The 27,020-nt window shown below is 42.3% G+C and overlaps 1 protein-coding gene across 1 annotated transcript in view; it reads left to right on the plus strand.

Annotated features, from left to right (window-relative positions):
* Window positions 1–14,148: 14,148 nt before the first annotated feature.
* LOC117537174 (contactin-associated protein-like 2) overlaps window positions 14,149–27,020 on the plus strand; it is a gene marked incomplete in the record, with an annotated part of 32,252 nt that continues 19,380 nt past the window's right edge. The window contains 2 exon segments of the mRNA XM_034202314.1: window positions 14,149–14,303; window positions 17,559–17,686.

Here is a 27,020-nt window from a genome sequence, read left to right on the forward strand (position 1 = left end):
GTCTGTTCTGTCTGTTTTCTCTTCTCAACCTGCCTGTTTACTCAACTCTTTTTGTCTTCCAACCGCAGCCTCTGATTTACGCGTTCTCCTCCTCTCCGCCCTCGCCTCTGTCGGGTTGTTTATGCCCTGTTCATCGTCCTCTGTAATTATGAGTGTTGTTCACTGTATCCCCATCCATATGACGCGCCTGACGGTGACGCAGGGAGATGGATAGTGCGAGTAAAAAAGCAAAGTGAAAAACGAGTGTCTCTCGGCAGAAGCCCTTGTCCTCATGGCACATCTGCCCATTGGCCTTGACCTGCGGGGACACGACACTAAATCTGACTCATAGTCATAAACACACCGCCACACACACACACTGATGGAGATCACCCTGCGGTAATGATGATTATGGTTGTTTATGGTCTTCAACCTACACTTCAGTCGGTTACAACCGCCGGGGGTGTGTGTGTTTTAGTGTGTGCTCACATTCTGCTTAGTTTGTGCTTATGTTTGTGTGTATGCAAACCAGCTTCAGTGTCAGGAGAGGGGGGGGATGCAGCGGAGTCGGGTTATTGTGTCCTTTATCAAGCAGACAAGCCAATTAGGGGCACAACCATTGATATTAATGTTCCCTTCCCTCGCCCTCACTCCAGTTTCCGAGGTGTTTTTTTCATTTAATAGCCGAATGCACTCAGTGATGATCCGTGAAGAGTTGTAGATGCTGCAGAGCTATGCAGAGTGAATTTACTAGAGCAGAACATTGTGCTGAACAGCAGGGGGGGGGGGGAAGAGACTCCGAACTGTAAGGGAGGGGGGGGGGGATGCGTTACGGGTGCTCTCAGGTAGAAATTGTTGAAATAACACATTAACTCTCCCCGGCCCGATGTAGATAACGGAGAGGTCTCGGCTGACATCGCCCTGCAGGAAACAGCCGACTCATTCTCCTCTCCCCCCCCCCCCCCCTCCACCATCAGAAAGTAAAGGGGAATTGCCTCATTTAGTCGTTTATAGGTTATTAGATTGTTTTACAATACAAAACGCAAACCAGCACATTGTGTTGTGATATATTAAAAGCCCCCGTGGAGTTATTTGGAAACAAAATGTTTGCATTCAGTGTTTCTCGCTAGAGCACATTGTGTATGTACTCGTAAAACATTTGCAAAGAAGATTCTTGGAAGAATTGAAAGCCGAAATGAGTGGCATTATTCTCAGAAACAATGTATGGATGTCACTTTCAATCAATAACGTTTATGGCTCTGTACAAGTGTGTGGCTGTGGTGTGTGTGTGTGTGTGTGGTGTGTGTGTGGTGTGTGTGTGTGGTGTGTGTGTGTGTGTGTGTGTGTGTGTGTGTGTGTGTGTGTGTGTGTGTGTGTGTGTGTGTGTGTGTGGTGTGGGTGTGTGTGTGTGTGGTGTGTGTGTGTGTGGTGTGTTGTGTGTGTGTGTGTGTGTGTGTGTGTGTGTGTGTGTGTGTGTGTGTGTGTGTGTGTGGTGTGTGTGTGTGTGGTGGTGTGTGTGTGTAGAGACCCTGCAGCCATTTGCCATGTGTTTGCTGGGTGTGTTTTTTGGGACGTTTCTGCATCACTAAGAGAAAGGCTTGTTCCAGACAGCAGCAACTTCAATTATGTTTACAACCTGACCAATTCTTCTTCTTTCTCACGGAAATGATGCAAATGATTTAGTCTCTTGTACTCATGTTGGTGAGCTAGCAGTGTTCTTCTTCCCTGGCTCTGTGTGTGCATGGCTACATTCCTTACAATTTGCTACCAACTATTGATCACTGGAATAGCGTGAAACCAATGACTCTGTATCCCCCACTTCAACATGCTTGTTGCTGTCCTTGTGCACAAGATGCAACAAAAACAGGTACCAAGGGTGTTATTCAGACCTTTATTTACCCCATTAACCAAGGGTAAAGATCCCATGGGTTTGATACGTTAGTATGCATTGTAGCAATGAGTGGGATTATTCTAAGAAACAATGTATGGATGTCTCTTTCAATCATCGCTTATGGCTCTATACAAGTGTGTGGCGGTGTGTGTATATCTGCAGCCGTGTGCTATGTGTTTTGGGACGTTTCTGCATCGATAATAAAATGCATCGCAACTAAGAGAAAGCTTTAAAAATGGTGGACAAGGCTTGTTCCTGACAGCAGCAACTTTGATTATGTTTATAAACTGCAACTGATAAATAATTAATTATTTTGTGTTTTTGTTCATGTTTGTGAGCTAGCCGTTTTCTTCCTCCCTTGCTCTGTTTGTGCATGGCTGCATTCCTTGGGTACTATTTACTATACCAACTATTGATCACTGCAATAGCGTGAAACCAATTACTCTGTATCCCCCACTTCAACATGCTTGTTGCTGTCCTTGTGCACAAGATGCAACAAAAACAGGTACCAAGGGTGTTATTCAGACCTTTATTTACCCCATTAACCAAGGGTAAAGATCCCATGGGTTTGATACGTTAGTATGCATTGTAGCCCTTTGCCCAGATTAACCATAATGGATATACGGTGGGGGCTGGATGTGTATGTGCATCATGATCAGCAGGGCAAGGGGAGTTTACAATTAGCATGCTAAAGGGAAGATTATAGCGAGACTAATGATAACATAAAAAGATTAGATGCCGGGAAAAGAGACGTGGGATTGATGGACAGATATGGAGCATGGAGACAGAAAGACTACGAGACCAACTGATAGGAAGGAAATGTGTGCAGGGCAGACATGAGGAAGAGAGGAGAGGTCCAGTAGTGCAAAGAGAAGGTGGGAAGACATAATAGGAGGAGAGATACAACATAAAGAAGCCTCTGAGACCGAGAGATATGAGGAAGCAAGGAAAAGGAGGGGAGCGTGAAGAAGAGAGAGGGCCAAATATGTCAGGAGGAAAACTGTGGGAGCGCCGGGAGGAAGGCGAGGGTCTTGAACCAAATTGATGGATAGTGGAGGTCTGGGAGAGGAGAGAGATTGAGACAAAAGGACAGAGGCAAAGGAAGAGGCACACACATTCTCACCATCCATCCACACACACACACACACACACACACACACACACACACACACACACACACACTGCATGATCTGTAGCACTCTCTGGAGAGACCCCGGGCTAATGTGCCTCCAGTCTGCGTACAAAAACAGAGATGTGAAGAGGAGGCGCACAAAGACCGCCGTGTGCAGAGTTTACACCTCTAAACGAAACATGCGCTTACAAAGACGGATGGATCCTCAACCTTGTCCAAAATCTCTCCAAGATGGAGGCGTAGTCTTGTCTTCGTGCAGAGGCCTTCATTCAAAATGGGTGTTTTTTAAGCAAAGTTAATGTGACCAATTTTCTGATACCCTAGCTTTTTTTTCTCCACAATAATTGTCTTTTTAACATGACATATAGATTTTAAATTCAAAAACGACAAACAACAACAATGTAAAATTAAAATGGAACACAATTCTAAAATAAATAGCAAAAAAGGACAAACAATTTTAAAGATTAAATGTACATTTTGTAAAAAAGTGGAGCATATTAATTGTTAAAGACATATTTAGAAAAAGAAAAATATATACAGGTATACAACCTCGGAAACGACATTGTTCCTGCGTTTATTTGCTATCTAGACTTGATTATGTCAGATATCCTCTGTAGTTGAAGGCGTTGACATCCATCATAACCAAAGAGAAATGCTTGCACTGTGAGCCTTTCTCCAAAACAATGCTTTCTTTTTTTCTAAATGATAATATATAATATAAAGCGGCTGCTCTTGTTAGAGAAGAAGTATTGATTTACTTTCACACTCACAGATCAGTGTGGAGAACAGAGGAACTGTGTATAATCTCATCTCTGTCAGTTTACAGCAGAGACACCAGTCTGTCAGCAGAGAGGGAATCAGTGGAGATATAATAAGGTCCTTTAGGCGTTGGGGGTAATGACTCCGGTAAAGGTGCGGAGTAAGGGTGATTCCAGGTTCATGAGAAAGCCAGATCTGAGGGTTATGAATACCATTCTGGCATTTCAGTTTTTCTTAAAAGCCATCATTTCCCAGATACGAGCGACTGAGCAAGTTGAGGGCCGTTTTGAACCCGCTGACCTTTCCTTTCACAGTCTGCCGGATATGATCCCATGATTTGAAGTACGTGTGATAACTCATACTTGTATCATATTATATAAGTTGTATGAACACCTGTGTACTGTGGACCAATCTGTAATGAACTTAAAGCAGCTTCCCTCCTCCCTTAGAATGAAAAGCTTGGCCTTGGTATGTCTACCGTTTTCACCCAAAGCCAAAGACACTAATTTGACATTAAAGAAAGTAAAATAAAGACATGATATTATGCTAATATGCTGCTATATCGGCGACCCATTATGATTCAATCAATCAATCAATGTTTATTTATATAGCCCAATATCACAAATGTTACATTAGTCTCAGTGGTCTTCACAGTGTGTACAGAATATCAGTATATACGACACCCTCTGTCCTTAGACCCTCACATCGTACAAGGAAAAACTTCCGGAAAAAACCCACAGCTTGATTTAGCTCAAGCTTTAACCAGAAGATAATTGCCAAATATTTTACAACCGAGATGGCACAGCTGGGATATGACAATGATAGCAAATATCATTTTCAGAGTAGGAATGGGACAATAAGGGACTTTTGCGATTTGCAGTAAAAAACACTAGTGAAATGATCTGTCTACCCAACACACAGGAATTATTATGTAAATAAGAATTTTTAAATGTTTTTAATAACCTTGTTTTCCCAGTGGGGGCTTATGGTTTATGATTACCTTACTACCTGATGTTTTAATCAGTGGAAAACTGTTTACTGACAAAAAAATGTATATGTGAAGCTGATTCCAGTGTGATTTTAATAGTTTTAAAGCATATGTTGATAATCTTCTGGGTAATATTGTCACTCGTCAGTATTTGTGCCAGGATGATCGCATCATTCGCAGTTATCTGGGCGCCATTTTGGATCCTATTGCCTGGCTGAAGGACTGACGGTTATGAAAGAAAGATGAAACTCTAGGGTTGCTATCTCTAAAAAGACAGTTATCTCGCTCGGCTTCTTGTATCTTAAAACATTGCTGTTGTCCGTCATTCCTCTCATTTAGCAGCTCTCCCCCACTCTGTCTCAGCTCTATCTGTCTTTGTGAGTCTCTGCACACAAAATACAGCAGACATGATAAAGATGTAGGCATTAACCTCAACGGATAAAAGAGAGATTAATAGGTGAGAGTATCTGATGCTGAAATAACAGATAGATAAAGCCATCACTGTAAGTAGTGCTGTGTGGCTCGCCTTGAGGAGCAAACACAACCTCGGGCCTTATCAATCCTTCATGTTTGTTTGGGGATTTGGCTGCGAGAGAACAAGGACAGATGTTAAGAGTAAGATTACAAAGATGATAAAGACAATGTTGAGCTTGCATGGAGTCTTTTATCTGTTCACCCTTTGTGTTTTTACAGACTTTACAGTTGCCTTTTAATGAATGTTGGATTCAAAAGTTATTTTATTGTGGTGCAACAGAGCAGAGCTACAATTCCCAAGACAATGCATTCTGTCTCTTTCACTGCTTTACAGAAATCTGCATGTTTCCACTTCATCCTTTTCTCTTTTTACTGTTTAGCTCCAACAAAACTCCTCCAGTATTTTCTCAATTCCATCCCAGAAATGTTTCTTCTTCCTCTGTCCTTGTGATGTGATGTTGGAATATAATACACACACACATAGTTGCCACTCTTAATCTCACTGTAGAGCGACTTCTGACAATTACCCAGGATTTAAGCAGATCCAAACACACACACACACATTCCCCCCTGGAACACACACACACACGCTCCTCCTCGAACATGCGCTCACACACACACACACAGAAACTCTTCCCCTGGCAGTGCCCTCTCTCTGCGGCTCTCCATATGAACTCTGTGCCAGTGTGATTGCATCTCTCCTCCCTCCTTTCTACATCCATCCATGCTGTCGTTCTCTCATCTCCCCCTCCTCCCTCCTCCCTCCTCCCTCCTCCTCCTCCTCCTCCCTCCCTCCTCCCTCCTCCCTCCTCCCCACTCTCCACTCCCTCCTCCCTCCTCTCCCTCTCCACTCCCTCCTCTCCACTCCCTCCTCCCTCCTCTCCACTCTCCACTCCCTCCTCCCTCCTCCCCACTCTCCACTCCCTCCTCCCTTCTCTCCACTCTCCACTCCCTCCTCCCTCCTCCCTCCTCTCCACTCCCTCCTCTCCTCTCCACTCCCTCCTCCCTCCTCTCCACTCTCCACTCCCTCCTCCCCCCTCTCCACTCCCTCCTCTCCACTCTCCACTCCCTCCTCCCTCCTCCCTCATCTCCACTCCCTCCTCCCTCCTCTCCACTCCCTCCTCCCTCCTCTCCACTCCCTCCTCCCTCCTCTCTCCACTCCCCACTCCTCACTTGTTTGTTTTGGCAGAACTTGAACTGAATCACACAGGAGACGTAAACTGGCAGGATGTATAATGCAGCTCCCACCTGATGCTCTGCTGGTGCTCCTACAACACTTCTCCTCTCCTCATCTCTCCTCTCCTATCCCATCCTCTCCTCTCTTATCCTCTCCTCTTATTCCTCCTCTCCCATCCTCTCCTCATCTCTCCTCTCCCATCCTCTCCTCATCTCTCCTCTCCTAACCTCTCTTATCCTCTCCTCTCTTATCCTCTCCTGTCTTATTCCTCTCCTCTCTTATCCTCTCCTGTCTTATTCCTCTCCTCTCTTATCCTCTCCTCTCTTATTCCTCCTCTCCTCTGTTATCCTCTTCCCTCCTCTCCCATCCATCCTCTCCTCATCTCTCCTCTCCTATCCTCTCCTCTCTTATTCCTCCTCTCCTCTCTTATCCTCTCCTCTCTTATTCCTCCTCCCATCCTCTCCTCTCCTCATCTCTCCTCTCCTATCCTCTCCTCTCTTATCCTCTCCTCTCCCATCCTCTTCTCTCCTCTTTTATTCCTCCTCTCCTCTCTTATCCTCTTCCCTCCTCTCCCATCCATCCTCTCCTCGTCTCTCCTCTCCTATTTTCTCCTCTCTTATTCCTCCTCTCCTCTCCTCTGTCTCCTTCAATTATTCATCCAAAATAGTGGGTTATGAAAAGGTTGAAAAACAAACCTTTCCTACTAGCTCCTCTCCTCATTCCTCTATATTTCGCACAATGATACCTCTTTTAAAACATGTCCTTTTCTTATTGCACCAACTTGCACTTGCTACTTGCCTACTTTGTTTTATAGTAGTCCTACAATGGCTTATTTGTTACAGCTTCATTCCTCTTTGAATGCACCGTTAAACACAACAGAAAATTCCTTAAATGTGTAAACCTACTTGGCAATAAATGTGATTATTTTCCTTTCCTTTTTCTTTCCCTTCCTTCCTTTACTTTCTTTTCCCTTCCTTTCCTTCATTTCATTTCATATTTTTTGATTTCCTTTCCTTCATCTCAGTTTATTTAATATCCTTTCCTTTTCTTTTCTTTATTCTCCTTTCCTTTCCTCAACTCTACCCTCATCTCCTCTCCTCTGTCTCAGTCTTAAATTACTCGTCCTAAAAAAGGGTTGTAAAAAAATCAAGTTATCTTATTATGCTTGCTTGTGTGTGTGTGTGTGTGTGTGTGTGTGTGTGTGTGTGTGTGTGTGTGTGTGTGTGTGTGTGATGACATGAAACTGCCTCTAAGAGACCCTGTGTGCTTTATAGGTGTGTGTGTGTGTGTGTGTTGTGTGTGTGTGTGTGGTGTGTGTGTGTGTGTGTGTGTGTGTGTGTGTGTGATGACATGAAACTGCCTCTAAGAGACCCTGTGTGCTTTATAGGTGTGTGTGTGTGTGTGTGTGTGTGTGTGTGTGTGTGTGTGTGTGTGTGTGTGTGTGTGTGTGTGTGTGTGTGTGTGTGTGTGTGTGTGTGTGTGTGTGTGATGACATGGCGGGTTAGTGAGAGGCCGAGCAGACAGTGAGAGGATGAGACTTCGAGGCGTTGAGTCTCTGTTTCTCGCTGCTCACTTTTGTTTCCTCTGCCCTTTGTCTCACACACACTTGGCAACTGTTGTCTTTTGAATTTGACTCATGCTGGGATGCACCACAACAGCTTGACCACACTGACGTGCCCACATTTGAAACGTGATTCTCTGTGTAAGACAGTCCGTTATTTATTTATCGACCTGTTTCTGTAGCTGAAATCACACACAGCAGCTTTCAAGGTGGTTTTGCTTTTGACACTATAGCATGTTTTGATGCTGCAACGGTTTCACTCAGCATATTGCTTTACTCTCTCCTATTTGTTTGAGAGTCGTTTGAAATGTTTACGTCATATACTCAACAAACATTTTAACTCATTTCTTCTTGCTACCATTTTTCATAGGTCGAACAGAAATATTTTTGCACAAAAATTGTTTTTTTTCTGAAGAAATTGGACAAATCTGTTTAAACCTTTGCAAAAAAGTAAGAAAATGTGCACAGAAGGAAAAGTCTGATATCTTTAATGTCAATTTGTGAGATGTAGGAAATAAATGTGTAATACTTGTTGTACCGCGTAGTTATACAAGAACCAGAGGCTGCTTGCCATCACTTTGAAAAGTAGTTGCAGCTCGCTTCAAGGTCGATGACATGACACTCACTAATTGGGTCGGGGGCGAGATGCGTGGTGTTTCGGGCGGCTGGGGCTGAGATTAGCTGGCTGTGGTTTGGGAACTCACTGACCTATCTGTGAAGGTCTTAGTTTCCAACTTGGTTCTGACTTGTGCAACAACTCCCACACACACTCTCACACACACACGTGTCCACACACAGGCGGAGGGAGGGCTGTGGAGTCTCCTGAGCAGACGCTGTTAATCCTATTGACGACGGCATGTCTGAACAGTGGCCTGAAGAGAGATGAAGCTAATTCTTTTTATGAGGACAATAAACCCGCAGGTCACCAAGCCCAAACACACACACATAGAATATATATATGAAGACCGAAAGTAGCCTCCTCCTGGAGTTTAGCCCCCTTTCAGAGAATAGAAAAAGTGCAATAAAGCATATCAATAACAGTATATCACACCTTGGTGCAATTGTGCTGCATCAAAAGCCCCCGTCCATCCCCAGCTGTAACAAATGTGGCTCAGGAGATTTCATTGCCTCTGATGGAATTTGACAAAGCCATATTGACAATGCAGCGTATTTTCCTTGAATAAAGAGGGAAATGTAATATTGTTTCATTCTCTCTTGCTGTTGTTGTGATGTATTTCCAGGCACCAAAATATTTACACCCGTCTCTCCGCCTAGTTACTGTCTCCTGCCGGAATACGTTATCTAGCGCGGCGAAAACATTATTACATTTCTTATTGAAAAGCAGCGATCCCTCACCTTTTACCCACTCACTCAAACACACACAGACACACATCACAATAAGGATTGTGTGTGTCAACAGATTCCCACAAAATAACAGAAAATAAATGCAAATGCAGCTCTCTGAGACTGTGTCTTAGATCTTTAAAATCTCAGGTGTGATCTATGACTAATGGCGCATTTCCACTGCAGCGGGTAGCTCGCTTTAAGCGTGCCGAGCCGTGCGGGGCCCGTTTTTGGTTGCGTTTCCACTTGGCCTAGTTTTGGCCCGGGGCTACTTTTTCACCTTTTTTCTGGCCCGACTAAATCGTGGTTCTAGGGCCAGGAACAACCAGGCTGAGTCGGGCTGAGTATGCTAAACTAGAGAGAGAATCGCTGGCAAGGGGGCTACAACTACAACAAGATGAACATATTTGACCGTGAATTAATTGTAATACACGTTTCTAAATGATGCCGAAGTAACAACATACTGATACCGGTTAGTAAAAACCATGAATTAATGCTTTGACAAGTCTGCAGACAGACGGCAGGCGAAAAACCCTTTTAAAATGCGTGTTTTCTAAATGTAGCTTGGCTAAGCTAACGTTATATATGCTCCGACCGTCCACACTCACAACAACGGCCTATACAGACATAAATAAACCAGCGACTGTATTCGCCATGACACAGGCAGAGTGTGGTTTGTACTTGTTTAACTTTTGTCAAGTTTCTGAACAGATATGAGGAGCTGTGAGCTCCGAGTGCTAAGAGCTAACGGCTGTGTTGTTTTTCTGGGGCTCTCATTGAAGATGACGTCACGGCTCCGCCTACACTGCGTTACTATAGTAACTGCCCCAGTTCCTAAACTGTAATGGAAGCGCAGCATAAAGTGAGCCGGGCCTAATAAGGCCTAACCAAACCGAGCGAGGCCGAGCGAGGCCTGCAGTGGAAACGTCATAAGTGTCAAGGGCGCTGGAAGCGGGGGGGCCAGGGAGCCATTGGCCCCCCCACTTATCAGCCCTGCCCCACATTTTCACAGCGGCGGATGCCGTGTACAAATCCCGTTTCAATAATTCCCCTCTACTCTAAAGTCACATCTAAAACGCGATCTGATCTAGCTGTGTATATTTTGTTATTTTTTATTGTTATATTCAATCTCATTAGCTACAGGCATTTTTGAAGCTTGTAAAGGGAAGAACACAGCTCGCCTCTCACGTGCCACTCTGCTCTTCCACAGCGCCGCTCCCCCTCCCTCCTGCTGAAATTATGAATGTCAGGCATATAGTAATCATAGATAACACGGCAGGGTCCGTTACTGTTTTTTTTAATCTGATTTCAATTAAACAAAATCTTGGCTTTCAGAAGATTATACTTGTTTCGGCAATTCAGATGATAAATACAACTTTGAAGCTTGTGGCGGCATAATTACAAGCGGAGAACGGAGTAACTTAACATCACAGCAGGCATAACAACAGCCGGTGTACACAAAATACACAAACACACACGTATACACACACACTCGCGAGTTTCCCCCAGACCAGTAATCCAAACGAAAATATCTTCCCTGCGTAGTATTTTGATAATTTGCTCCGCTAATAATCAATCAGATCGATCCAGAGAAGAGGACACTTTGAAGGCCTTTTTCTCAAAATGATGACTCGAGTCATTATATAGGCTAATGTGACATATTTTGCTTAATATTTGAAGTACAAAAACAATCCTGATATCATTAGAAAGCTCGGAATCTCCTCTTTCCAACAGTGTATACAACTCAAAATGTGTCTTCGGGTCAATGCGACTGATTTCGATGGAGCAGGTCACTTTGCATAAGGTAAAATAAAGCAGGCAGACATAACAGGAAGAATATGTACATTTTAACCCAATCAAATAGGACATTGTCACACCATTCAAATGTATCCATGTAAATTACAACCAATAAAAAAGCTTAGATTTGTTTATTTGTTACGTTGTTTACTTTATTTGTTAAGGGGTGGCCACAATCGCGGACATGCTGGCGGCACAGGGACGAGGCACGCAATCCCTCTTCAGTGAAGTGGACAAGCTTCTACGGCTGTATTTCACTGTGCCGATGTCCAATGCAACAGCTGAGCGGAGCTTCTCCAGCCTCCGTCGGTTGAAGACGTTCCTTCGTTCAACTAGTCCGAGCGCCGCTTAAATCACCTTCTCTTCCTCCACATCCACAAAGATTTGACCGACGGCCTGGACCTCAAAAAAGTGCTCTGGAGTTTCTGCTTTGCCAGTGAGCGAAGGGAGGTTTACTTTGGCAAAATGTAGAAAGATTAAGTAGATTTAGCCACGTGGGGATTTTTGTTTTGCTTTACCCTATGTATTGTGGGACATTTGTTTGAAGGTTGCTCCACCCTCATCTGTTATTGGACATTTTAGTCATGTGATTTTAATTACACGACATCACAGCTTGTGTTACTGTTAACAAGCTTGTTATAGGCCTCCGTTCTTTTCACAAGAATTGTTGTTTGGTTCGGTTAAATAAATAATTGATGTCCATTTCTTGAATTTCTTGAAATAAGTGTCATGAATCGCATCACCTGTAGCCAGAAGTAGGCTACCTGACCGGTCTCAACGCTGTGTGTGTCCGTCAGGAAACACGCTGTTTACAAGTAGCCTAGTTCCAGGCTTCCAGCAAACATCCACTGATAAATTGCGATGTTAACAACCTCACGATGACCTCATATTCTTTTAACTTAGGATCGTACCTGTGTTTAGTCTAGAAAAAGGTAAATGTGTGCATTTTATTATAAAGTTGTGTATATTTACAGACTGTTGCAAAAACTAAGAAGCTTATAAACATCAGGTTTAAAACTAAAAGAGCTTTACAAAAAAACACAATGAAAGATGTTTGGAGTTTTATTTGAGTTATTCATTTACATTTTTTGTCAAAGAGATGCTGATTTGAAACCGTTGTTACATACAGTTACGGCATTTCCTGTTTCTGCGGAGAGAGGGGAGGCCGTCCCAAAGCTTGCTGCTGTATTTATTCCATCCATCTGACAGGAGGGAGCCTCATGTGTCACTCCACGGAGTTCACTCCGTCACGGAGGGGGAGTGTGTAGGGGTAGGGTGTAGGGCGTGGTTTGGGATTGGGCCATACACACGCACTTTTTTGGCCCCCCCACTTCTAAAATGAATCCGTCGCGCCTGCTAAGTGTGCCTGCCTGTCTCAGAGGCATTTACCATTCAGCTGTGTAATGCATGTTGAGCAAATGAATTACATCAACCATGCAGCTGCTTGTTGTCGATTGAAATCACATTAATGCGACAAAAGCCTGAAACAGTGAAGGATTTAACAACGAATCACCTGCAATGAGAAGGAGGACTGACAGTTTAGAAACACACTTTAATTGCCTTCAAAAAGTTTGTGAGGGAAACAGTGAACATTGTCAGAAACAAGTAGATGACTGTTCTTCAGAGGTGGGAAGTAGTGGAGTACAAATACTTTGTCACTGTACTTAAGTACATTTTTCTGGTATCAGTACTCCATTACTTATTTTTCTGACGACTTTTTACTTTGACTTCTCACATGTTGAACACTAATACCTGTACTTTCTACTTCTTACATGTTGAACACAAATACCTGTACTTTCTACTTCTTACATGTTGAACACAAATACCTGTACTTTCTACTTCTTACATGTTGAACTCAAATACCTGTACTTTCTACTTCTTACATGTTGAACACAAATACCTGTACTTTCTACTTCTTACATGTTGAACACAAATACCTGTACTTTCTACTTCTTACATGTTGAACACAAATACCTGTACTTTCTACTTCTTACATGTTGAACACAAATACCTGTACTTTCTACTTCTTACATGTTGAACACAAATACCTGTACTTTCTACTTCTTACATGTTGAACTCAAATACCTGTACTTTCTACTTCTTACAAGTTGAACCCAAATACCTGTACTTTCTACTTCTTACAAGTTGAACCCAAATACCTGTACTTTCTACTTCTTACATGTTGAACTCAAATACCTGTACTTTCTACTTCTTATATGTTGAACTCAAATACCTGTACTTTCTACTTCTTACATGTTGAACTCAAATACCTGTACTTTCTACTTCTTACATGTTGAACACAAATACCTGTACTTTCTACTTCTTACATGTTGAACTCAAATACCTGTACTTTCTACTTCTTACATGTTGAACACAAATACCTGTACTTTCTACTTCTTACATGTTGAACTCAAATACCTGTACTTTCTACTTCTTACATGTTGAACACTAATACCTGTACTTTCTACTTCTTACATGTTGAACTCAAATACCTGTACTTTCTACTTCTTACATGTTGAACACAAATACCTGTACTTTCTACTTCTCACATGTTGAACCCAAATACCTGTACTTTCTACTTCTCTCATTTTCCAAACAGCTGGTTCCTTTAGTCTGAATGTGTGTTTGATGCGTGATCATTATTCTTTAGAGTCATTGCGTGCCTATTGATTTGAACACGATCCGTGTATCCATCATTTCCTGGTCTTCTCTAAAGAAGAGGGACCAATGGAAACGTTGTCATGTTGCCGTTGTTCAGCATGGAAACATTCATTAGCTAACAATGACATCATTGTTCTATTAATATAAAGGGAGGTCAGGTACTCTTTAAAACAGCTGCTAGTTATGGGTCCTTTCTACTGAAGTACATTTCAAAGCCTCTTTACTTTCACTTGAGTAAAGAAGTTTAGTCAGTACTTCTACTTGTACCAGAGTATTTTTAAACACGAGTATCTGTACTTCTACTTGAGTAAAGGATGTGTGTACTTTTGCCATCTCTGCTGTTCTTTTTTTCAAACATATTTTTGTGTTTGTGTCTTCCCCAGATGGGACCCCCTACACGTGGTGGGTGGGCCGGGGCAGCGAGAAGCACTTCTACTGGGGGGGCTCGGGGCCCGGCATCCAGAAATGTTCCTGTGGCATCGACAGGAACTGCACGGACCCAAAGTACGACTGCAACTGTGACGCGGACCAGCGGCAGTGGTAAGTGAGGCTGTCAGGTTAACGTTCAGCGGGGGCACAAACTATTTGTTTTGCATCGATTCATTTCCCTCCAATTAGCTTTGCATTGACTTTAATTAAAGTCTGCAGAAACAGCTGCCGGTGAAAAGTTTCTCGGTCACACCCAGTCCACCCTCTGCAGCAGAGCACTCTGGGACGTTCATAACGCTGAGTCAGCACATCTGTTAATGCATCGTTCTGCTTAATGCTCCTCTGAGCACCCAGCTTCACGTTTCACACATTTGGCAGAAAACTAATGCTACTGTACATCTGGGCTATCAGAAGCTCTGTGGCACTGTCTCAGCCAAGAGCATTACCTGCAATACTGTCAAATACATCAGCTGTCCTTCATCCTAAATAACCTTTCCTCCTGTATAGGTGAAACTTATCTTAAATGTACTGTTTTCATACTAGTAGGTTGTTCTTTGGTAGACTAGGTGACAGGGTTGAGTCAGTTTTACCTAATGTAGTTCAATTAGGTAATTTAAATAATGATAATAGTTTATTATACCTGATTATATGTAATGATAAAGTCTTCATAATACATTTTTGGGGCTTTGATTCTACAAGGAGATTTGTAATTGAGCAGCTGGGCAGAATTACGACGAACTTTCATGATGTTATAAAACGACAGGTTTAAACATGAAAATATATATTTGTATCTAAAGCATCATGTCTCACTAGCTTTGCCTGCAGTACTACTTCATTATTTCCTCTAATAAACTCGTAAACTAGTGGGAAAGCAGACTTTTTCTCTTGAACATGGTGCTTCAGCTTTCATCACTTGCACATTTAATAAGTCAGCGTGAGACCTTTGGAAAGCAAGTGTTAATTAAATATGCTCAAGGAAGTTGTCACTGCAGCGAAATCTAGAATTGATAGACCAAGAAAGTACAAATCTTCATCCATCATTAATGTAGAATTAAGTGCATCGCAACAGTAACCATGGGTGATGGCGCTCAGTGAATAGTCCGTTACTGCAATTACAATCAATAATCAGTGGCATTTGTTCGCTTTAACTACCTGGATGAACTGTATGATGTAAAGATTTCTAGGATGTGCTCAGTATTTCCAGTAAAGTCCTTCACTATCAGCCACAGAGCGTCTCCATTGATCAGTTAAACGCCTTGTTAGGAAAGTTTGACATGCAGCCCACCCACAGATTCTTTCTCAGCAACAGCTTGACTTTGACAGTATTAAATGTCACAGGAGCGTGCTTCATCTGTTTCTACAATAATTTGAATTACATTGTAAAGGTCAACGTACATATTAAGTGCCTTTCCTATTTCATAAGTACATATTCTGTTAAAAACTCTTAAAAGGGCTGTTTCAGTGCTGTGCATGGGTTTGAAGCCAGACTGAAACTTTTCGTGGATGCCATGCGTGGTTAAGAACGACTGTAGCTGGACTACTCGCTCTAGGGCTTTTGATAAAAAAGGTAGCTGGGAGGTGGGCCTAAAATTTGCGAGAATGGAGGGGTCGAGATTTTTCTTTTTAAGTAGTGGCTGAACCACGGCATGTTTTGAAGGTATTACATATATTGGTTCACATAAAAAAACCTTGATGAATAAATCCTACAAAGAACAGCCTGAAAAACTGAAGAGCTATTCACCAACAACACATTTCAACCACCTGTAGCTTTTATGAATTGCGCATTAATGCAACCGTTATTTAAGCATTTCAAGGTTAGATTCACAAAAGGTATTGTATTGATGATACGACAGTGCAAGCACCACCATGATTGCAACCAAGCCTCTTTTTATGCTTGTTATTGCAAATATCCGTGCGTCTTATATTAAGAGTTTTTGAAAAATAGTTGTATATGTTTTTAAATACCTGCAGTGATCCCTCCACAGCAGATTCTACGTGTGTCTCCCCATTAAAAGAGAGCAGCTAAAGCTCATTGATTATTTAAATCTCTTTTTCTTCTCATGTATTTTCAAAAATGACATGTAAGGGAGCTTTTTCTCATTTCTTTTTCATGACACAACTGTCATTGCATCCTGTCAGTGTGTCAACTCAGTGACTGCATCCCCAAATAAATGAGTTTGAGTAGACCTCCCTTTATGATGCGCTTCAGTTAAAACTCTCTGACGACCATTAAAATGTCACTGTGCGACTATTACAGTTAGTGCTGTGAATTAGACACGTTTCGCAACACAGTTCAGTACCTAATTTAATACGTGCAAAAAACAAGGGATCATCAAAATGCTCGCTAGCTTTCTTTTTGTCTCATTCGCACGAGTTTAGAGTCCAAAAAAAGCCCACAATCCTTCCCTGACTTCCCCCCTGCTACATGAACTGGACTTAAAAGTGAAGTCTGCAACCCCCATGGACATTTTGATGGCACAATGCTGAAACTAAAATTGTCACTTGTGCTACTGCTGATTTTAGCATTGATCCGTCAGCTCAGCGTCTGCCTCCGCTGCTGATGAGGTGTCTGAACTTCAAAGTGACTGAATGATGAATGCCACCATCAACGCCGTGTTTACTTAAGAGGGATATGTGCATGCAGAAACCAACAGTTTGTGTTTCAAAGCTCCTCTAGCCAGCTGATGGATATTCTCATTAAACCAATCACAGCGCTGTGTGAGGGTGTGTGCATGTGTGTGTACACAATGTGTGTCTGTGGGTAATTACCGCGTGTTGGTGAGAAAGAGAGATTTCATTTACTTTCATGTCTTTCCTCATCTCTAAAACTGATGAGATTACAAATAAGTCTTACTCTGTCTGCTTCTCTCCATTAATAATGTCAGCTTTAATGTCTCATTGATTGGCTGAGTGAGTTTATGAAATATTACCCATATAACTCTATTTCCACTCATTACCCGTGTTTTTTGCAGCTCATACAATGACACACACACATGCACAAAAATATGCACACATGCAAACACAGAGCCAGAAAATAGATCTGTTTTATTAAAAAAAAAACAACATTTAAAATCAAATATTTCTGTGAATAATTCACTTTGAAGGCTGTGATTTAAATAGTTAATGTATTTATTGTTTGTTTGTATTATCAGTAAAATTGTGCTGGTAGAACATGTAAGAAACTCTTCTATATCTTGTTTTGGATTGCTAATACTGAGACAAATGTAATATGTGTGATATTGGGCTATAAATAAACATTGATTGATTGATTGATGGATTGGCAAAACCAAGGATTAAAGGAAACAGGGAGAGAGTGAAGCGTTAACCTGTTTTTGTTCTGCATGTTTCTCTCATCTCATCCTGCAGGAGAGAGGATGCTGGTCTCCTGATTTATAAAGAGCACCTGCCCGTCAGCCAGGTTGCCGTGGGTGACACCAACAGACCGGGCTCTGAGGCTAAGCTAACGGTTGGACCGCTCCGTTGCCAAGGAGACGGTAAGTGTTGCGTCATGGATACATTTGTACCGTGTTGTAGCTGTTGATACAAACGGGGCATTACTATCAAAAAGTAAACCAATGGGATTTCACCATGTGATTTTGGATTATTGCAGAAATGTATCGCTGTGTCAAACAAGCGTTAATGATACTTACAGTTCAGCAGGATAATCTCCACATATTAACACCATTTAATGGTTTCTGAAGTAAAAAGCTATCGTTAGGCTATAAAGGAACTAGGACTTCACGCCACCACCGCTAAGCTAAAGGTGGCTAATGTTGGGCTATAAAGGAACTACAGCACGGTCACATGACTTCACCTCACCACTGCTAAGTTGAAGGCGGCTAATGTTGGGCTTGGTATCGTTTAGTCGTCTCATTTTTAGACACTTGTTAGCAACTGCCATTTTAAAATGTACCAGTTGGGTATTTACTGTCGTATTTTATGGCGTAAAACATGAGACTCTTCAGCTTGTGCTCACCACAGATCTTATTTCAGGCTTGTAACCACAAACATCTTTAAATCCATTGAATTAGAGACTTGGTAACAGGAAGTGGGTAAAAGATGACTCATTCCAGGTTTTAGGCCTCATTTATCTACCACTTTGTGGTTATTATGAATACTCAGAAGAGAGAGCAGCACTCCCATGAGCAAGAAGGTGTTAAAGACATTCATTAATTCATGTTAGAATCAGGGACCTACAGGACACAGGAGGGGAAGCTGTGCTCTGACTCAAAGAGAGTGAAAAGGGCCACATAGGAAACTAAGTCACACTGTGCTTTAGAATGATCAGTAAGATGTTCAAAATAACCTCAAACCTCAAGGCGCCAGGGAAAAGGACCGGTGTGAGCTTCTGGATTGTGTGCAGGTGTGAGAGAGACCTGAGTGAGCAGGAGGGCTGCAGTTGGCCTAATTGAGAGGAAATATGTGCCTTAATGACCTTATGCAAGGCAGCTGCTGAAAGGAGTGCTTTCATTTTCTAAATAATCCTCAGCTGGCCGTAGAAGCCTGGCTGCATGACCTTTGTAAATGGCTCATCAGGGGTTGAATCAAGAGAACACCTCCAGTGTCTTTGATGCTGCTCTTATTAAAATGTCCCCGTTGACACTGTGTGCAGCTTTTGAACAGTTATAACATGCGATACTTTTATAGAAAACGTCATTGTGCTTTCAACAAAGGTCACTCGGTTGGCAGGATGAAGGGTGTCTTACCTGTTAAGATTAAATTGCTCAGTGGTGGTGTTTGAAATGCCAGCACATTATCACACATGCAGAGTTACTTGACCAAGCAGGTCTAGTAGCTCTGCATGGACAACTGAACACAAAGGCAAAAAATAAACAAGAATATATTCGGCTATATCGTTCATCCAAAGAAGGTCATCTGTACTCCTCAAGAGAACTGTCTCCTTTGCAGGGAAACAGCTCAAAGCCAGACTGGAATGAATACATTAGTTGTGAGAAAATTGTATTTTCAATAACCTTTATTAAAAAGTGCAGCGTGCCAGTCAAGAACATTGTAAAACTGAATATTTTGAGGCGCTGAACTCTCCTTAGGTTCATAGAGATATGTCCTCACTCCAAAAATCAGAGAGATAATCCAGGACAACATCTTCTTGGTTTTGGATCTCTGTGTCCGACAGAAGGTCATGTGACTCCTGACTATGCTTGATTCAACCTCTCAATGCCTTTCCTGAAATCAGTGCATGCACATTTAAACAATGTCAATTTGTTTAGTACATTCTAAATACTTCACACAAAAGCACCATGCTGGAAGAGTGCTTCACATTTGCCTAAGTTGCACTTTAGTTTCTAAAAGTCATAATTATAATAAAACACTGTATTTTGTTTTAAAGTGAATGGAAATTGTAGTGCAGGATAAGTGTGGCGGCAATAATTACACATTTAAGGGATTTTAAGGGACGAAAACAACATGCAACTATGTGGAAACTTAAACAACCACCAGAATTTAAGAATGTGAATTTAAAGAGTACTTTGTTATTCTTAATTATGTTCACTCGTCTCATGGGAGAACACGTTGCCTCTTTCTTTCTCCCTAATCCGAGTGGAAATGAAACATTGTGTATTCTCTGTATTCAGCCATTGTTAGCTAAACTTTTAAGTGCACAAACCTCTCTGCAATTTGCTGCGTATGATCTGAATGGGTTCTTAATTAAAGAAAAACGATGGTGTGAGAGAACAAGAGAAAGCACTTCATGCATAGCGGAGAACAATTGGGAACATTGTTATTCTGATGTTGCATTTGAGTGTGAAAATAACACGTTCATACTCTCTTTGTGATGATCCTTAAGAGAAGCAGTTGCTCTGTTAAACAACCCTGAGTGTGTGTGTGGCCAGACACCCAGAGACTCCCCGTCCAAACACCTATATTCTCTTCTATCTAGTCGTCTCTCTGGTAAACATCAGATATCAGATACTGCAGGAACACACACACACACACACACACACACACACACACACACACACACACACACACACACACACACACACACACACACACACCATAAGAGGCAGTTTAATCCCTGCTGTTTCTTATCCTGTCTTTTCTTTTAATCAGTGTTGGCGCGTTGCTCTCTTGGACTTGGGGTCAACTTGACGACACACACAGATTGTGTCTCTCAGGTTCACCACCTTTATTTCCTCCTAACTCAATTTCACATTCCTGAAGCATCTCATATACGTCTAAATAAATCACTTCTCATTCTGAATCTGAATTCCCAATTTAAAAAAGGATCAAATGGATAATGGAAACCTTTTACTAATGATGCCGAGGATATCCAGTAGCTGCAGGGTTGGAAAACACCAGTATTTATATCACAACGCTTGTAGCTTGGTGCATGCTGTTGGCATCACTTGATGAGCAACTTGGGCAGCATGTGTTGCTCTTAAGCCTTTGTGCGGCCCCTAAAACAATCTGTTAGGATTCTCCCTGGAGACCCCTAGGAGCTGATTTGTTTGCTTGATATGCATCAGGCGTCTTCAGGAGTCTTTTCTCGTATCCCTCCTGATTGTGATCTGAACACAAAACAGACTACTGTAAAAGGTAGAATGTCCTTTAGTCTGGAACAAGTCAACCAAACTGACTTTCTATATGTAATACCAATTGGGAGGATTTAGAACAGGACTGTATGAATTCCTCAAGTAGTTTTAGCTTTTGAGATGACCTCTTCGTCCCTCATCCTTTTATATTTGTTTAATCTCCTAAAACCAAATAGCACAGAGAAGTAATGTCCTTATCGTCTCTGCGTTGTAACAAAGTAGCAGGGAGGTTTAGAAGAAAGTAATATCCTGCAGAGAGAGAAAAAGCAAACATGGATTTAATCTTCAGTGTATGGCAGCAGGATCATTACGATAATAATGCTTCATATATTATCTATTGACTGCTCGTTTTTCATACTAACGGGAATGAACGAGCGGAGCTTTGCAATCTCCTTGGACTGAATGTGTGGATGTTCTGCATGTTTTAAAATTGCACAAGAAATGATCTAGCATAGAAACGGTTTCCCTCGTGCACAGATTTGTTCTCTCCGTCGGCCCATTCATCCGGGAGACAGGAAGTGGCCTGGTTCTGTCGGGGGGGCAGGACATGACAGAACACCTGCCCTTACTCCTCACGGGTGTCACACTCATTATGGTCCCTTCATCTACAATCTGCTGAACGTCCCTTCATCACAGAGCTGCCAACACACAAACAAACAATGATTTAATGACCCGTGACATGGCATCTGTTTGTGTGTGTGCAGCTATCATGTAGCAGTATGGCAGACACAATTATTAAAAATGGATCCTTCCCTCGAATGGAGGCAGCCATATTCTCTTTATATCACTCTATTATCTGCTGTCTGTGTGTGTGAGAGACGACGAGAGTTATCCTCCTTTATAATAAGTGACCAAATTAACAAACTAACTTTAAAATGAAGATGACTTTGAGGTATGTTTGCAATAGTGCTGGTCAGGACACCGTAACGTGGAGAATAAATTATATATTGGGCCATTAAGGCATATTAAACATATATTAAAAATGTCACACGTGAATAGGTACTCCGTGTATGATTGATGCTTCTCGTGCAGCGCATGGAGCTCTGTCTCAGTAAGAGCAATGATGATTGGCTGCCTTATAATGGGTTTTCATAGACAAATGACTAATGCCTTATGCAGTCAGGGGAAGTTTTAGTAAAGAGGACTTGTGTGTCTGTGTGTGTGTGTGTGTGTGTGTGTGTGTGTGTGTGTGTGTGTGTGTGTGTGTGTGTGTGTGTGTGTGTGTGTGTGTGTGTGTGTGTGTGTGTGTGTGTGTGTGTGTGGGTGTGGGTGTGGGTGTGTGTGTGTGTGTGTGTGTGTGCATCTTTATCTTTCATTGGTGGTAATAGGAGTTAGAGTGCAACTTTCAGTGTGTGTGTGTGTGTGTGTGTGTGTGTGTGTGTGTGTGTGTGTGTGTGTGTGTGTGTGTGTGTGTGTGTGTGTGTGTGTGTGTGTGTGTGTGTGTGTGTGTGTGTGTGTGTGTGTGTGTGTGTGTGTGTGTGTGTGTGTGTGTGTGTGTGTGTGTGTGTGTGTGTGTGTGTGTGTGTGTGTGTGTGTGTGTGTGTGTGTGTGTGTGTGTGTGTGTGTGTGTGTGTGTGTGTGTGTGTGTGTGCTCCAGCATTAATGGAGCCCATTTACATGGCTAGTTTAATGGCAGACTATACAGTCACAGGCAGGCAGAGAGGAATTAGCCCCATTTATAGCTGTTAAAAGGGTTTGGACGTGTTAATAGATGGGGATGAAAATAAATGACAGCAATTGGAGCATGTGGTCTCTTATTATAATGTAACGCACCTGCTATGGGACATGCTTGGCCTCATGAGTGACCACAAATGAAAGCTTACAGGGGTCGCCTGAGGTAGTTCAAAACTAATGAATTGGTTTGTGCACGTGTCACTGTTCATGTGCACACATCTTGTATAATGTCTTTGTAATGTATGCCAGTCTATCAGGATGTATAGGACTTTGAGTCTGGGGTGCAATACATACGGTTTACTTTGGGTTTGCAAAGAAGAAGTATATGAATTTGCATAAACAGATTGAAAATATCAATTTAAAAATGTTACTTAAAGTCAGATTTGAAACGATGCAATTCCGTAAGTACTTTTATTTAAAGTATTTTTGTGGATTTTCTTTTTCATATTAAGGAGATATAGTTCATCAACTGCAGTTTATTTAAACATGTTGCAAGAGATATACTTACTGCATGGTGGTTGTGTCTACTTGCTGGAAGAAGGAACAATTATGGATTTGCACTTATTTGAAGTCGCTTTGGGTAAAAGTGTCAGTCAAATGAAATGTAATGTGTACAGTACACGGAAAATCCATTTGTTTTGCCTTTTCTTCTGTTACTCTTTTATAAAATATGGATTATGACCCTTAGTTATACATTGAATGTTAGAAGTCATTGTATTATAGGCGGACGAGTGGCTTCCAACATAGAAATTAGTCCGGGACGGGTGGCGCAGTGGTCTGTGCATCTGATCATCAGATCAAGGGGGGTGCTGGGAACTCCAGTTCGAAACCCGCCACTGCGTCAGGCCGTTGTGTCCTTGGTCAAGACACTTCACCCAGATTTGCTCCTGTGGGTATTGTCCACAGTACATGGATGATACTAATGTGTACTTGTAAAAGCGCCTCGATGACCTCGAGGCGTGAAGATGGACGGTGTGGCGCAGTGCGCTGTGCAATGATCATCAGATCAAGGGGTGAAACCCGCCGCCGCTGCGTCTGTAAAGCGTTGTGTCCTTGGGCAAGACACTTCACCTGAACTTGCTCCTGTGGGTATTGTCCACAGTACATGACCATTGCATGTATGATATGTGTAATCTGTATTTGTAAAGCGCTTTGAGCATCTGGAAAAGCGCTATAATAAATGTAAGGAATTATTATTATTAGTCAATAGACCAAACACGTACTTAAAGAGAGTCTAAAGGTCAGTTTCAAAATCCTGAAGTAAAGTACCCTCATATAATACTTGGTCATGTTGGTACCATTTAGTGGTTATTTGAACCTAAAGCCCTTCGTACACTTACATGTTATCCTTCCTAGAAGTAAATGAATGAAAAATAAAGCATTCAATTATACTTATTTTCTCCTCCTGTATTTCCCAAACCTTTATTCCCCTGGCATCTCTCCATATGATGTCTAGAGGTTAAGTGCTACAAATATATATGAAATGAAATCTAATTAAAGTTAGATAGCAGGGTTTTATGACAGACAGAAAGTAATTACCCGAAGTTTCAAATGCTATGTGTACTGTAAACACAGAGTGACACCCCTCAGATAACTCAATTACAGATGAGAGGAAATGCAGCTCTCAATGGAAAGAGAAGTGTTTGTGTTGTGAGCAGAAGTATCAGGTTTATGTAAGTTCAAGTGTTTTGAACAGTCATATCTGAGCGGTACCTTCAGGGGCTCTCTCTCTCTCTCTCTCTCTCTCTCTCTCTCCTCTCTCTCTCTCTCTCTCTCTCTCTCCTCTCTCTCTCTCTCTCTCATCTCTCTCTCTCTCTCCTCTCTCTCTCTCTCTCTCTTGTTAGACACTATTCTTAGTCCTTTGATGAAAAAGCCCCCCAACAACTTTGCACCTGAAGTAGGTGGCAGAAAAAGTAGCAAGTGGAATAATTAAATGAGAAAGCACAGCGGGTGTTTGCTCCAGGAGGTCTGAGATCCTGAATGTCACAATCTACACTTGGCACTTTCTGTTCATGCAGGATGAGGTTATTAATATGAACTATTGTGGCATTAGTTATTTCTGCCTACATCCAACAATGAACATGAAGTGTTTCCGCATGTATTTGACATGTGTGTGTGCCTGTAAATGTCCCTGTTGATGACCTGAGACAGTGTACAGTCAGTCATCCTTACCATCTGCTGGTACTGTCACATCTGGTCTGACGTATGAATCATCTAGTTGGCTTCCAGACCCAGACTGTATCTCACATGGTGTCAGCTCCACAGTTCACTGCCTCTGCCTCCCTGTGGTCCGATCCAGAGGTCAGCAGCTGTTTTCAGTCTAATGGGTTGATGGATCCAAGAGACATCCACAACATGCTTTTAAGAAAGATATATCTGTAAAGAACATCTTCTGACAAAGTGGTAAAGAGTAATCATTTGTAGTGTGTGCCGTTTTCTCTCTGAGGAATTCCTGATTCGTCTTTTTGTTGTCCCTGCAAGGCGGTTAGATGTGGGTTTCTGGATAAAAGACGGTTCTTTTGTGATTTCTTTACACCTGATAGTTTTTCCCTATATAGTAGAACATCTCAGGATCACGGGGATGTTATAAGTTTAAAGATTTTGTTCGCCAACTTTTTAAGGGAGTAATTGGCAAACGTTGTGTTCTGTCAAATTAGTTTTTGGATGAAACACAATTAGCTGTGAGTGTGTTAACTGGCTTTGTAGCTACCAGTTAAATATGTATAGTGTCTCAGACAGGAAGGGATTTATGTGTTGGGTTTGTTTTGAAGCATTTGTTTGACAAACATTTCAATGTGTGAGAGATAATGTGCCACAGAGCTTAGCCAACCAGTTGCATCTGTGGATCTGGCACCGGTATGGTTTGGCTTCAAAGTGTATTCCTCAAACTCTGTTTCCTCTCCAACAATCAGTTCCTGTCAACCCCCTAATGTTTGTTCTCCTTTGCTTCTCTCAGTATGGATCTCCTTTGAGCCCTCTCTCTCACCTCCTCCCTCATCCCTCTCTTCCTCTCGTTCTCTCTCCCCCTTCTGAAGCTTCCTCCCCTCAGGGCTGTATTTATATATCCTCTTGTCCTTCTTTGTTTTTGTCTACTCTCTGGCTCCAGAGTGTGTTTATCCAGTACACACAAAAGTCAACTTCTCTGTGTGTATGTGTATCATTATGCTTTTCAGCTAACTTTGTGGTTGTTGCTTATGATCATAATGTGTGCCTTTGAGCCCCTGCTTATCCCTTAGCATTCAGTCAGTGATTGTATATCCGAGTGTCACCAACTACTGCGGCCCTTCTTGCTACGATGGAACAACACAGTAAACGTAATTGTTTGTTTCCTCAGCCTCTGCAGGGTTCCTCCTGTTTAGTGCTCAATTAACCCTGTTCAATAATTGGCTGTTCCTCCCGTGGAGAAATAAACAGTATCCCGACTTCAAACACACTAGAAAGTGTGTGTGTGTATGTGTGTGTGTGTGTGTGTGTGTGTGTGTGTGTGTGTGTGTGTGTGTGTGTGTGTGTGTGTGTGTGTGTGTGTGTGTGTGTGTGTGTGTGTGTGTGTGTGTGTGTGTGTGTGTGTGTGTGTGTGTGTGTGTGTGTGTGTGTGTGTGTGTGTGTGTGTGTGTGTGTGTGTGGCCGCTATCTGCCCTTGCCCCCGGTGACAGGATGTGAGGCAAGGAGGAGAGGGGAAGAAGCTCAGCCATGTCATTGGGGAGCGCTTATCGCACTGTGCCAGAAGACACACACACACACACACACACACACACACACACACACACACAGAGATGCAGGGATACCGGTGCATACCTCCACGTGCAGGCATTCACGCATACGACACGTGTGAACATACAAATCAACATAAACTCACAGAAAGGGATGCAGAAGTTATAAAACTGATGTGTCGCTATGTAGAAATACCATATGCAACTTATTTTCAGCATTTGTGATTTGTTTATATCAATATACATTCACACATACACATATTTCCCCCCTCGGCTCCACTGCTCCTCCAGGGCTGTGGTGGGGGGTCTGAGGCCGAAGTTCACACCACATTAGTCTCCACTCTTCGCCTCTTCCTCTTCCTCCTGCCCTTCACATGCACCCTCCTCCTCCTCCTCTCCTGTCAGCTGTCCACTCCCTTTTCTCTCCTCTTTTCCATCCACCGTCACCTCTTCAATATTCAGTCCTCTCACCCGTACATGGCCTCTTCTTCCTCTCCCTATTCCTCTGACTCTTCCTCTTCCCTGAGTGATAGGAGAGAGATGGAGGGAGGACAGCAGAGAAGTCCCCTCACCAACCACAGTCTGATCATTCGTCAGCAGCTGTTTAACGCGCGGCTACTTTGTCTTCATTAGCTGCCGCTGGTTTCGCTTCATAAAAGTCATTAGAAAAGTTATCAACAAATCCCTCCGCACCGTATCCATGCATCCCATTTCAAGTCCTCATCGGCTATGAGATGACCAATTCTCTATCAAGTAGTATTGAAGGAATGCAGTTAATACCTTTGCACAGGAATATAATTTTACGTGATGAATTCTGAGGAGATATTAAATGAGCCACACAAAGGACGTGAGATAACGCTCTTTTATCCAGAAGTGATTGATAGCTCTTTGGA

This window comes from Gymnodraco acuticeps, unplaced genomic scaffold (genome assembly GCF_902827175.1).
Source record: "Gymnodraco acuticeps unplaced genomic scaffold, fGymAcu1.1, whole genome shotgun sequence".
Taxonomy (NCBI): Eukaryota; Metazoa; Chordata; class Actinopteri; order Perciformes; family Bathydraconidae; genus Gymnodraco; species Gymnodraco acuticeps.